The sequence below is a fragment of the Coregonus lavaretus genome (assembly GCF_964263955.1).
Source record: "Coregonus lavaretus genome assembly, contig: HAP1_SCAFFOLD_5652, whole genome shotgun sequence".
Lineage (NCBI taxonomy): Eukaryota > Metazoa > Chordata > Actinopteri > Salmoniformes > Salmonidae > Coregonus > Coregonus lavaretus.
The window spans coordinates 18,969-32,500 of NW_028164147.1; the positions used below are offsets into that span (position 1 = coordinate 18,969).

General features: G+C 47.1%; 1 long non-coding RNA gene across 2 annotated transcripts in view; it reads right to left on the reverse strand.

The window, feature by feature from the left end:
- Window positions 1-3,405: 3,405 nt before the first annotated feature.
- Window positions 3,406-13,532, reverse strand: part of LOC311117424 — a 13,995-nt gene continuing 3,868 nt past the window's right edge. The window contains exon 3 of one of the 2 annotated variants that reach the window (XR_014611624.1): window positions 3,406-4,490. This is a non-coding gene — a long non-coding RNA (uncharacterized lncRNA). Of the gene's footprint in view, window positions 4,491-7,733; window positions 8,484-13,532 lie in introns of those variants that run through there. The other variant, XR_014611625.1, reaches the window with a different exon arrangement.

The following is a 13,532-nucleotide window of genomic DNA, read 5'->3' on the forward strand; positions in this document are numbered from 1 at the left end:
AGCCTCATTTAAAGGATCAGGCCTTCTTGACTCTCTCTCTCTCTCTCTCTCTCTCTCTCTCTCTCTCTCTCTCTCTCTCTCTCTCTCTCTCTCTCTCTCTCTCTCTCTCTCTCTCTCTCTCTCTCTCTCTCTCTCTCTCTCTCAGAGTCTCTGTCTGTCTGTCTGTCTTTCTGCCTGTCTCTCTCTCTGCCTGTCTCTCTCTCTTTCTCTCTCTATCTCTCTCTCTCTCTCTCTCTCTCTCTCTCTCTCTCTCTCGCTCTCTCTCTCTCAGAGTCTCTGTCTGCCTGCCTGTCTCTCTCTCTGCCTGTTTCTCTCTCTCTTTTTCTCTCTCTCTCTCGCTACAAACCCTCGCTAAGCGTTTTAGTTCACCTACTTAAAACTTTTTCCTTGTCCCCCTGCCATTCCCTAGTCAGATGGTGTGTGTGTGTGTGTGTGTGTGTGTGTGTGCGCATGTGCGTGTGTCCGTGCGTCCGTACATTTGTGTTTGGGAGCGCCGTGTTCTGTCTTGTCTAATTAGCAGAGTATTGAGGAGCCTGTTTCTCTCCAAGTCGCCCAATTTCTCAGTGTCACATTTCACAGACCCCTAACATAGTAATGCTGCTGGAACCAAACGGACTACAAAAAAGAAAAGTGACACAAACACACACACCTATAAACACACACACACACACCTATAAACACACACACTCACACAAACACACACACCTATAAACACACACATACACACAAACACACACACCTATAAACACATATACACACACAAACACACATGTACACACTCACAGGAAGGAAGGAAGTACCTGATTAAAGCTGATTAAATATGATAGTTGGTAGGATGATGTCACCTAGCGCCCACTTTGGCCTTCCTGTCCGTCTATGCGTGAGTGTGTGTGTGTATGTTTGTGTGTGCACTTCACCAGAGGTAACATTATTCTGGAGTTGTTGATTGTTGGGTAAAATGTAATTGTGCTGGTTCCATAGAAAGCTGTTTATGAAGTCTATCTGTGATCTCTTCAAAGAGACCTGGTGAAATAGCAATCTGTACAAGAGGGGTACTGTGAATATGAGAGTGGTGGCTGGAAGCATGTGGGAACAGCAGACCAGCTGGCTGGAGTGTTTATGGACATATTCAATCTCTCCCTTTCTCAGTCTGCTGTTCCCACATGCTTCAAGATGGCCACCATTGTTCCTGTACCCAAGAAAGCAAAGGTAACTGAACTAAATGACTTTCACCCCGTAGCACTCACCTCTCTCATCATGAAGTGCTTTGAGAGACTAGTCAAGGATCATATCACCTCTACCTTACCTGTCACCCTAGACCCACTTCAATTTGCTTACCGCCCCAATAGATCCACAGACGATGCAATCGCCATCACACTGCACACTGCCCTATCCCACCTGGACAAGAGGAATACCTATGTAAGAATTATGTTAATTGACTATAGCTCAGCATTCAACACCATAGTACCCTCCAAGCTCATCATCAAGCTCGAGGCCCTGGGTCTGAACCCCGCCCTGTGCAACTGGGTCCTGGACTTCCTGACGGGCCGCCCCCAGGTGGTGAAGGCAGGAAACAACATTTCCACTTCGCTGATCCTCAACCCTGGGGCCCCACAAGGGTGTGTGCTCAGCCCCCTCCTGTACTCTCTGTTCACCCATGACTGCGTGGCCAAGCACGCCTCCAACTCAATCATCAAGTTTGCAGACGACACAACAGTAGTAGGCTTGACTACCAACAATGACGAGACCGCCTACAGGGAGGAGGTGAGGGCTCTGGGAGTGTGGTGCCAGGAAAATAACCTCTCAATCAACGTCAACAAAACAAAGGAGATGATCGTGGACTTCAGGAAACAGCAGAGGGTGCACCCCCCTATCCACATCGACGGGACCGCAGTGGAGAAGGTGGAAAACTTCTAGTTCCTTGGCGTACACATCACTGACAAACTGAAATGGTCCACCCACACAGACAGTGTGGTGAAGAAGGTGCAACATAGCCTCTTCACCCTCAGGAGGCTGAAGAAATGTGGCTTGGCACCTTCACAAACTTTTACAGATGCATAATTGAGAGCATCCTATCGGGCTGTAGCACCGCCCGCAACCACAGGGCTCTCCATTGGGTGGTGTGGTCTGCCGAACGCATTACCGGGGGCAAACTAGCTGCCCTCCAAGACACCTACAGCACCTGATGTCACAGGAAGGCCAAAAAGATCATCAAGGACATCAACCACCCAAGCCAATGCCTGTTCACCCCGCTATCATCCAGAAGGTAAGGTTAGAACAGGTGCATCAAAGCTGGGACCAAGAGAATGAAAAACTGCTTCTATCTCAACGCCATCAGACTGTTAAATAGCCATCACTAGCACATTAGAGGCTGCTGCTGCCTATTGAAATCACTGGCCACTTTAAGAAATAGAACACTAGTCACTTTAATAATGTTTACATATCTTGCACTACTCATCTCATATGTATATACTGTATTCTATTCTATAATATTCTACTGTATCTTAGTCCATGCCGCTCTGTCATTGCTTGTCCATATATGTATATATTATTAAATTCCATTCCTTACTAGATTTATGTGTATTGGGTATATGTTGTGAAATTGTTAGATATTACTTGTTAGATATTACTGCACCCGCAATAACATCTGCTAAACAGGTGTATGTGACAAATAACATTTGATTTGATTTGATTTTGGTGTTGACAAAGCACACACACATTCACATATACACACACACGGCAAAACACTTTCACGAAGGATACATGCAACATAGAACACACACGTGTGTATACACACACTTAGCAGACACTCTTATCCAGATTAACTAGGGTTAAGTGCCTTGCTCAAGGGCACATTAACAAACCTTTCACCTAGGTGGCTCAGGGATTCAAACCAGCAACCATTGGGTTACTGGCCCACACTCAATTATTGGTGTCGTGCCCATAGGGGGCACAGGTGCACGTGCACCCTCAGATTACCTTTTTTTATATAACATTTTGTTGTTGTTGTTGTTGTTTCTCTGTAATACTACAAGCCATCTAGTAATTTTATGAAGTTGGCTTTAGCTAGCCCAGATAGGTTACCAATCTCACAACTTCATAACTAGCTACCAAGAAGCCATTTCAGGCTATCAATCAAGTTTCAGTAGCTAGCTAGCTTGTCTAACTATCTTATCATGCCTGCTGGCAAGGCTGATAGACTTTAGAAAAGCAAGCAATAACTAAATGCATTGAACAAGACTCACATTCCGTTCAATCTTTTACCAAGATTTTAGCAGAGATGCAGAGAAGCATATTTAATTTCTTTAACCTTTTACTTCAGTGAGCTAAATCAGGGTCACACAGAGTGATTCTTGGTATTCTTAACCAAATCTACTTTGAAACAAAAGTATACACCTCATACACATGGTTATGGGCTTTTAAAAAAAAGTTTAAATGTATTCAATTTTTAGTTTGCATCCCAATATTACACTTTACATACATCACAGAAGACTGACATATAACAAAACTGTTTGCCATAGAAACATCAGATTTTTGTCGGGTTTTTGAAAAAGTCTTTATTAATTATGAAATATTAATAACATTCCACCCATGAGGCCAAAGTGGGCGCTTTTGGTCATTGACTGCAGGAAATGGCTACAAAAAGAACCACCAGTCAGGAGGATACAGACAGCTAAAGAGGTATGCTTACCCACTGGGCACACACTGATTGAATCAAAGTCGTTTCCACGTCATGCATATTTTTTTACATCGAATTAAGCAAAATTATTATGGCTCTAGATTGCAGGAAAAAGCTGTTTCAGGTGTTTGAAAAATGCCAATTTACGGTCCGGGGGCCTAGCCCTCCTCCGGACCACCCTGGAGCCATCCTCACGTACATTGTGCCTACAATGCACACACACATACACACACACACACACACACACACGCACACACACAGTTACTGTATACACAAACTGTGTGTAAACGGAGTGGGATTTTAGTCCGACTCAGGAGAAGTGCATACCATCCATCTCTGTATTGCTTGCGAATGTTCAGTCCCCGGACAAAGGTGGAGGTGTATGTTTCATGATTAACTACTCATGGTGTGATTGTGGTAACGTACAGGAACTCAAGTCCTTTTGTTCTCCCGATCTGGAATACCTCACTATCAAATGCAGACCACATTACCTCCCGAGATTATTCTCTTTGGTCATCATCACAGCAGTGTATATTCCCCCTCAAGCCGACACCGCGACGGCTCTCAAGGAACTACACTGGACTTTGTGCAAACTGGAAACTGCTTCTACTGACGTTGCATTTATTGTAGCTGGGGACTTTAATAAAGCAAATCTGAGGAAAATGCTACCGAAGTTTTATCAACACATTACCTGAGCTACTTGCTCATCAAGAATTCTTGAACATTGCTACTTCCCTTCAGGTGCGGCTACAAAGCCCTCCCCCGTCCTCCCGTCGGCAAATCAGATCACGCCTCCATTCTGACTCCCTTCCTATAGGCAGAAACATAAACAGGAAGTATGTGTGGTAAGGACTGTCTGACCAATAGGAATGTATGTGTCAAGATTATTTGGATCACGTGGACTGGGACATGTTCCGGGTTGCCTCTGAGAAGAACATTTATTATTATTATTATTATTAACATTGATGTATACACTGACTCTGTGACTGAGTTCATCAGGAAGGGCATAGGGGATGTTGTTTCCACTGTGATGATTAGAACTTGTCACGATCGTCTAAGGAAACGGACCAAGGCGCAGCGTGTTGAGCGAACATGTTGACTTTATTTAAATAAAAGCAACCACGAAAACAACAAACAAATGACGATAGTGAAGTCCACAGTGACAATGACTGACTAGGAACAAAAACCCACAAACCCCACAGGAAAACATACAGAAATAAATATGGCTCCCAATCAGAGATAACGAGCCGACAGCTGACACTCGTTACCTCCGATTGGGAGTCATTGACCAAACCTAGAAATACAACACTTAGAAACACCCAACCAAACATAACAAAATACACCCTGGCTCAAATACAAAAGTCCCGGAGCCAGAGTGTCACAGTACCCCCCCCTAAAGGTGCGAACTCCGGGCGCACCAGCATACAGTCTAGGGGAGGGTCTGGGTGGGCGTCTGTCCACGGTGGCGGTTCTGGCCCTGGTCGTGGTCCCCACCCCACCTTAGTCACCACCCGCTTCCCTAGCCTCCTCCACATGACCCCCACCGGTTTAAGGGGCAGCACCAGACTAAGAGGCAGCACCGGACTAAGGGGCAGCACCGGACTAAGGGGCAGCACCGGACTAAGGGGCAGCACCGGACTAAGGGGCAGCACCGGACTAAGGGGCAGTACCGGACTAAGGGGCAGCACCAGGATAAGGGGCAGCACCTGACTCAATGGCGGATCCTGGCTGGCTGGCTCTGGCGGATCCTGGCTGGACGGCTCTGGCGGATCCTGGCTGAACGGCTCATGGCTGGCTGAAGGATCTGGCTGCTCATGGCTGGCTGACGGATCTGGCTGCTCATGGCTGGCTGACGGATCTGGCTGCTCATGGCTGGCCGACGGATCTGGCTGCTCATGGCTGGCCGACGGATCTGGCTGCTCATGGCTGGCCGACGGATCTGGCTGCTCATGGCTGGCTGACGGATCTGGCTGCTCATGGCTGGCTGACGGATCTGGCTGCTCATGGCTGGCCGACGGATCTGGCTGATCCTGTCTGGCCGAAGGCTCTGGCTGATCCTGTCTGGCGGAAGGCTCTGGCTGATCCGGTCTGGCGGAAGGCTCTGGCTGATCCTGTCTGGCCGAAGGCTCTGGCTGATCCTGTCTGGCGGAAGGCTCTGGCTGATCCTGTCTGGCGGAAGGCTCTGGCTGATCCGGTCTGGCGGAAGGCTCTGGCTGATCCTGTCTGGCGGAAGGCTCTGGCTGATCCTGTCTGGCGGAAGGCTTTAGCAGCTCCGGTCTGGCGGACGGCTCTGACGGCTCATGGCAGACGGGCGGCTTATGCAGCGCTTGGCAGACGGACAGTTCAGACGGCGTTGGGCAGACAGGCAGTTCAGGCGCCGTTGGGCAGACGGGCAGTTCAGGCGCCGTTGGGCAGACGGGCAGTTCAGGCGCCGTTGGGCAGACGGGCAGTTCAGGCGCCGTTGGGCAGACGGGCAGTTCAGGCGCCGTTGGGCAGACGGGCAGTTCAGGCGCCGTTGGGCAGACGGCAGACTCTGGCCGGCCGAGACGCACTATAGGCCTGGTGCGTGGTGCCGGAACTGGTGGTCCCGGGCTGAGGACACGCCTCTCAGGGCTAGTGCGGGGAGTAGCAACAGGGCATGCTGGACCCTGGGGACGCACATAAGGCCTGGTGCGTGGTGCCGGAACTGGTGGTCCCGGGCTGAGGACACGCATCTCCGGGCTAGTGCGGGGAGCAGCAACAGGACGCACAGGACGCTGGGGACACACAGGAGGCTTGGTGCGTGGTGTAGGCACTGGTGGTACTGGGCTGGAGCGGGGAGGTGGCGCCGGAAATACCGGACCGTGCAGGCGTACTGGCTCCCTTGAGCACTGAGCCTGCCCAACCTTACCTGGTTGTATACTCCCCGTCGCCCGACCAGTACGGGAAGGAGGAATAACCCGCACCGGGCTATGTAGGCGAACCGGGGACACCATGCGTAAGGCTGGTGCCATGTAAGCCGGCCCGAGGAGACGCACTGGTGGCCTGATGCGTTGGGCCGGCTTCATGACATCCGGCTCAATGCTCAATCTAGCCCGGCCGATACGTGGAGCTGGAATGTACCGAACCGGGCTATGCCTGCGTACAGGAGACACCATGCGCTCTACTGCGTAACACGGTGTCTGCCCGTACTCTCGCTCTCCACGGTCAGTCCAGGGAGTAGGCGCAGGTCTCCTACCTGACTTCGCCACACTCCCTTTTAGCCCCCCCCCCAAGAAATTTTTGGGTAGTACCCACGGGCTTCCAGCCTTGACTCCGTGCTGCCTCCTCATACCGCCTCCTCTCGGCTTTAGCTGCCTCCAGCTCTTCCCGAGGGCGGCGATATTCTCCCGGTTGTGCCCAAGGACCCTTTCCATCCAGTATCTCCTCCCAAGTCCATGAATCCTTGATAGGCGTCCATAACTCCTGTGTAGGTAGGTCCTGTTGCCGCTTGACACGCTGCTTGGTCCTTTTATGGTGGGTTTTTCTGTCACGATCGTCTAAGGAAACGGACCAAGGCGCAGCGTGTTGAGCGAACATGTTGACTTTATTTAAATAAAAGCAACCACGAAAACAACAAACAAATGACGATAGTGAAGTCCACAGTGACAATGACTGACTAGGAACAAAAACCCACAAACCCCACAGGAAAACATACAGAAATAAATATGGCTCCCAATCAGAGATAACGAGCCGACAGCTGACACTCGTTACCTCCGATTGGGAGTCATTGACCAAACCTAGAAATACAACACTTAGAAACACCCAACCAAACATAACAAAATACACCCTGGCTCAAATACAAAAGTCCCGGAGCCAGAGTGTCACAGAACTGATCCAAACCAAAAACTGTGGGTAGATGGCAGCATTCGCTTATAACTGAAAGCGCGAACCACCGCATTTAACCACGGAAAGGTGACTGGGAACATGGACAAGTACAAACAGTCCAGCTATGCCCTTCGTAAGGCAATCAAACAGGCCAAACGTCAGTACAGAGACAAAGTGAAGTCACAATTCAATGGCTCAGACACGATACGAATGTGTCAGGGACACCAGACAATTATGGATTATAAAGGGAAAAACAGCCACATCGTGGACACCGATACTCACAAGGACTGTGAGCTCTTGTTCTAAATGGCTAAGTGATTTAAGCGTGTCAACACTTGCAAGGCTGCTGGCCCAGACGGCATCCATAGCCACATCCTCAGAGCATGTGCAGACCAGCTGGCTGGAGTGTTTACGGACATAGTCAATCTCTCCCTAGCCCAATCTGTTGTCCCCTCTTCCTTCAAGATGTCCACCATTGTTGCTGTACCCAAGAAAGTGAAGGTAACTGAACTAAATGACTATCGCCCGGTAGCACTCAATTCTGTCATCATGAAGTGCTGTGAGAGGCTAGTTAAACCCCCTAATTAGCATAATACAAAAATCCCCATTACAATCCATCAGTTTAAGCTAGAGATACTGTATCTGTTTTCTTGCATTTGATGTGTCTCAATCCACCGCATCCGCAGATGTCGCACTTCCGCATCTGCGGTGTAAAGTGACAGAGCTAGATCGGTGTTTGTCAGACAATGAGACATCCTGAAGTTGGTACAGCCGATCTGCCAACTTCTGTCTGTAGCGTGCGAACAGTATGGGCTACAAACTAATATGACCCCTCTGTGGAAAGGTGAGTCTCTCTCAAACACTTACATGTTGGTTGGTTTGTTCTAGGATGCGCACAGGCCTCACAAGACTCATCTGGTAGTCCCCGGTACCGGTTGAAAACATTTATGGAAATATCCTGTATATTAGTGCCAAGAATAAAGGGTTAAATGTAAATGTGTAAATTTAAAAAAAAATAACAAATGTTTCCTGATCTTTCTTATATCTCTCAGATATAGGACAGACACTTCAGAACAAACTTCATTTAGATTTTTTGTTGTTCCATGTAGTGAATCTGATATGCGATGTGTTTGTATGTCCTAATAGCAGTAAGGACCAAAAAAATAATTCAGCAAGTAATTTTTTTGTAGCTTTTTTTGATACTTCAAGGGGTCTTAAAATTCACAATCAAATATGAAAATGATCCTTGGTATCCTTCTAAAAACAATTCCATATAGCTTAGTAAAACTTGAGACATCTGTGGCATTGTATTGTGTGACAAAACGGCACATTTTAGAGTGGCCTTTTATTGTCCCCAGGACAAGTTGCACCTGTGTAATGATCATGCTGTTTAATCAGCTTCTTTATATGCCAAACCTGTCAGGTGGATGGATTATTTTGGCAAAGGAGAAATGCTCACTAACAGGGATGTAAACAAATTTGTGCAAAACATTTGAGAGAAATAAGCTTTTTGGAAAATTTCTGGGATCTTAATTTCAGCTCATGAAACATGGGACCAACACTTTACATGTTGCATTTCTATTTTTGTTCAGTATATATTACTTTGACACTGCTCGTTCTAAGATTTCTATATTTTTTATATTTTATGGGATTTGTGTCTATTGTTTTGTATTGTTGGTTATTACTGCACTGTTGGAGCTAGGAACATAAGCATTTCGCTACACCCACAATAACATCTGCATAATACACTATATATACAAAAGTGTGTGGACAAGCCTTCAAATGAGTGGATTCGGCTATTTCAGCCACACCTGTTGCTGACAGGTGTATAAAATCGAGCACACAGCCATGCTCTCCATAGACAAATATTGGCAGTAGAATGGCCTTAGCTCAGTGACTTTCAACGTGGCACTGTCATAGGATGCCACCATTCCAACAAGACAGTTCGTCAAATTTGTGCCCTGCTAGAGCTGCCGCGGTCAACTGTAAGTGCTATTATTGTGAAGTGGAAACGGAGCAACAATGGCTCAGCCGCGAAGTGGTAGGCCACACAAGCTCACAGAACAGGACTGCTCAAGCGCGTAGCGCGTAAAAATTGTCTGTCCTCGGTTGCAACACTCACTACCGAGTTCCAACCTGCCTCTGGAAGCAACATCAGCACAAGAACTGTTCGTCGGACACTTACGAAATGGATTTCCATGGCCGAACAGCCGCACACAAGCCTAAGATCACCAATGTCAATGCCAAGCGTCAGCTGGAGTGGTGTAAATCTCGCCGCCATTGGACTCTGGAGTAGTGTAAACGCGTTCACTGGAGTGATTAATCACGCTTCACCATCTAGCAGTCAGACGGACAAATCTGGGTTTGGCAGATGCCAGGAGAACGCTAACTGCCCCAATGCATATGCCAACTGTAAAGTTTGGTGGAGGAGGAATAATTGTCTGGGGCTGTTTTGTATGGTTCGGGCTAGGCCACTTAGTTCCAGTCAAAGGAAATCTTAACACTACAGCATACAATGACATTCTAGACGATTCTGTGCTTCCAACTTTGTGGCAACAGTTTGGGGAAGGCCCTTTCCTGTTTCAGCACGACAATGCCCCCGTGCACAAGGAGAGGTCCATACAAAAATGGTTTGTCTAGATCGGTGTGGAAGAACTTGACTGGCCTGCACAGAGCCCTGACCTCAACCCCATCGAACACCTTTGGGATGAATTGGAATGCAGACTGCCAGCCAGGCCTAATCACCCAACATCAGTGCTGACCTCACTAATGCTTGTGGCAGAATGGAAGCAAGTCCCCGAAGCATGTTCCAACATCTAGTGGAAAGCCTTTCCAGAATAGTGGAGTCTGTTATAGCAGCAAAGGGGGGACCAACTCCATATTAATGCCCTTGATTTTGGAATGAGATGTTAGACGACCAGGTGTCCACATACATTTGGTCATGTAGTGTATGTGTACGCAACCAATAAAATTAGATTTGATTTAATTTGAAACACTCACACTCATTTTCTTGGAAACATAAGCTGTCATGAACTGACATTCCTCGAACCCCAGAGTCTGTTGGTGTAAGTGTTGGTTGACATACTGTCACATTTGGGCAGCCCAAATTACACCCACTATACCGTCCCCTCAGACCACTGTCATTTGAGAGGAACAACCTGCCTGTGTCAAAGTAGTGTAGCGTGTGTGTGTGTGTGAGTGTGTGTGAGGTGTGTGTGCCGTGTGTGTGTGTTATGAGTACAGTTACTAAGCTTGTAAAAACAGAGAGACATTCTGCACCTAAGCCTGACTGTGTGGGAATAGTCATTCCCTGTGACAAGGTCAAACACCAGACACAGGGTTTATACCTGACACACACTCAGCAGAGGGCTACCACATGAAAGCAGCTGTCCACGTGCTATACACTACAGTGTGAACACAGGGTCAGTTGGTGGTCAGACCACATATACCAGCTGGCCTGCTCATTGTTACACAGAGGTGATGCCAGTGGAATTGGACTAGATGCACTTGATGAGTTTTTTTCCTGTTGTCAAATATTATCACTGAATGTCTTTGGGTAGATACTACATTTACATTTTAGTCATTTAGCATATGCTCTTATCCAGAGCGACTTACAGTTAGTGAGTGCATACATTTTTTTTTCTTCATACTGGTCCCCCGTGGGAATCGAACCCACAACCCTGGCGTTGCAAGCGCCATGCTCTACCAACTGAGCTACACGGGACTACTACTACTACTACTACTACTACTACTACTACTACTACTACTACTACTACTACTACTACTACTACTACTACTACTACTACTACTACTACTACTACTACTACTACTATTACTACTACTACTACTACTACTACTACTACTACTACTACTACTACTACTACTACTACTACTACTACTACTACTACTACTACTACTACTACTACTACTACTACTACTACTACTACTACTACTACTTCTTCATCTACTAATAGTAATACTACTACTACTACTACTACTACTACTACTACTACTACTACTACTACTAGTACTATACGACTGACTACTATAAGACTACTACAACAACTACTACAGTGACTCCTCCTCCTACGACGACGACAACAACTATTACTACTACTCCTACGCCACTAGTAGGAATGGCGCCGGAGAAGATGGCTGCCGTTTTACAGCCCTCTAACCAATTGTACTATTATGTGTGTTTTTCCGCATTATTTGTAATTTATTTTGTATATAATGTTTCTGCCATCGTCTCTTATAACCAAAAAGAGCTTCTGGATATCAGGACAGCGATTACTCACCTCGTATTGGATGAAGATTTTTTCTTCAATGAGGCGGCCGCAAAGGATATCCTACAGACACCCGACAAGGCCCAAATCACCATCATTCACATGAGAAAGAGACAGAGATATCGTGGACGTAGGTCGGGGTGCCTTGTAAGGATCCGACGGCGAGCGAGTAAATTGCCTCTCCCATCAATCCTATTAGCCAATCTTCAATCATTTGAGAATAAATTGGATGACCTAAGATTACGGTTATCCTACCAACGGGACATTAAAAACTGTAATATTTTATGTTTCACCGAGTCGTGGCTGAACGACGACATGGACAACATACAGCTAGCGGGCTATACGCTACATCGGCAGGATAGAACGGCTGACTCCGGTAAGACAAGGGGTGGCGGTCTGTGTATATTTGTCAACAACAGCTGGTGCACAAAATCAAATACTAAGGAAGTCTCGAGGTTTTGCTCACCTGAGGTAGAGTATCTTATGATAAGCTATAGACCACACTATTTACCAAGAGAGTTTTCATCTATATTTTTCATAGCTGTCTATTTACCACCACAAACCAAAGCTGGCATTAAGATTGCACTGAATGAGCTGTATAAGGCCATAAGTGAACAGGAAAACGCTCATCCAGAGGCAGCGCTCCTAGTGGCCGGGGACTTTAATGCAGGGAAACTTAAATCCGTTCTACCTAATTTCTACCAGCATGTCAAATGTGCAACCAGAGGAAAAAAACTCTAGACCACATTTACTCCACACACAGAGACGCATACAAAGCTCTCCCTCGCCCTCCATTTGGCTAATCTGACCATAACTCTATCCTCCTGATTCCTGCTTATAAGCAAAATCTAAAGCAGGAAGCACCAGTGACTCAGTTAATAAAAAAGTGGTCAGATGACGCAGATCCTAAGCTACAGGACTGTTTTGCTAGCACAGACTGGAACATGTTCCGGGATTCTTCAGATAGCATTGAGGAGTACACCATCAATAAGTGCATTGATGATGTCGTCCCCACAGTGACCATACGTACATACCCCAACCAGAAGCCATGGATTACAGGAAACATCCGCACTGAGCTAAAGGGTAGAGCTGCCGCTTTCAAGGAGCGGGACTCTAACCCGGACACTTATAAGAAATCCCGCTATGCCCTCCGACGAACCATCAAACAGGCAAAGAGTCAATACAGGACTAAGATTGAATCGTACTACACCGGCTCTGACGCTCGTCGGATGTGGCAGGGCTTGAAAACTATTAAAGACTACAAAGGTAAGCACAGCCGCAAGCTGCCCTGTGACACAAGACTTCCAGACGAGCTAAACCACTTCTATGCTCGCTTCGAGGCAAGCAACACTGAAGCATGCATGAGAGCACCAGCTGTTCCGGATGACTATGTGATCACGGTCTCTGTAGCCGATGTGAGTAAGACTTTTAAGCAGGTCAACATTCACAAGGCCGCAGGGCCAGACGGATTACCAGGACGTGTACTCCGAGCATGTGCTGACCAACTGGCAAGTGTCTTCACTGACATTTTCAACATGTCCCTGACTGAGTCTGTAATACCAACATGTTTCAAGCAGACCACCATAGTCCCCGTGCCCAAGGACACTAAGATAACCTGCCTAAATTACTACCGTCCCATAGCACTGACGTCTGTAGCCATGAAGTGCTTTGAAAGGCTGGTCATGGCTCACATCAACACCATTATCCCAGAAACCCTAGAC